Source organism: Canis lupus, chromosome 26 (assembly GCF_048164855.1).
Source record: "Canis lupus baileyi chromosome 26, mCanLup2.hap1, whole genome shotgun sequence".
NCBI lineage: Eukaryota > Metazoa > Chordata > Mammalia > Carnivora > Canidae > Canis > Canis lupus.
In genome coordinates this window covers 22327907-22328565 of record NC_132863.1, presented here as the reverse complement: position 1 = coordinate 22328565, position 659 = coordinate 22327907, and positions in this window count along the sequence as shown.

Here is a 659-nt window from a genome sequence, read left to right as displayed (position 1 = left end):
ACGGCCCCGCCGGCCGCCGCCTTATAGCCGGGGAGGGGCCAATCACGAGGCCGCCCCGGCGGGGGCGGGGCCGCCGCCCTGGCCAATGGGGAGGCGGCCTTCGCGCCGCGGCCAATGGCGAGGCGCCCGCCGCCCCCGTCCCCCAGCTTGAAAGCAGCCCGCGAGCTGAGTGGCCCGCCCTGAGGGTTCCAGGGCCGGGCGAGCGAGCCGGGCTGGTGTGTGCGGGGTCCGAGGGGTGCAGGCGGCCGGGGTGGGGTGTGCCCAGATCTGGACTCCCTGTCCTCGCTCTAAACCCGCAGGGACGCCCTCTTGACTTCAGTTAGCTCGTTTGGGAAGGGGACTGCCGAGAAAGCAGCGCAGGGTTTTCCCACCCTCACGTTCCGATACTGTGGTTCTACGGCTCTCTGGTGTCTGAGAATTGGGGAAGGCGGCTGGTGCGCGCCAGATTCCCGGCTTCCTCCCATTCTGATTCAGCAGGTCTGGAACGGGGCCCGGGAATCTGCATTGTGATGGTGGCCCTGGAGAACACTTAGAGAAACCTTGTAATCTTTCCGAAGAAGGATTCCACAATGTCACATCCTCAACAGCAAACTTAAAAAAATAAATAAATAAAAAGGCAAAATAAAACACACACACACACACACACACACAAACCAGTA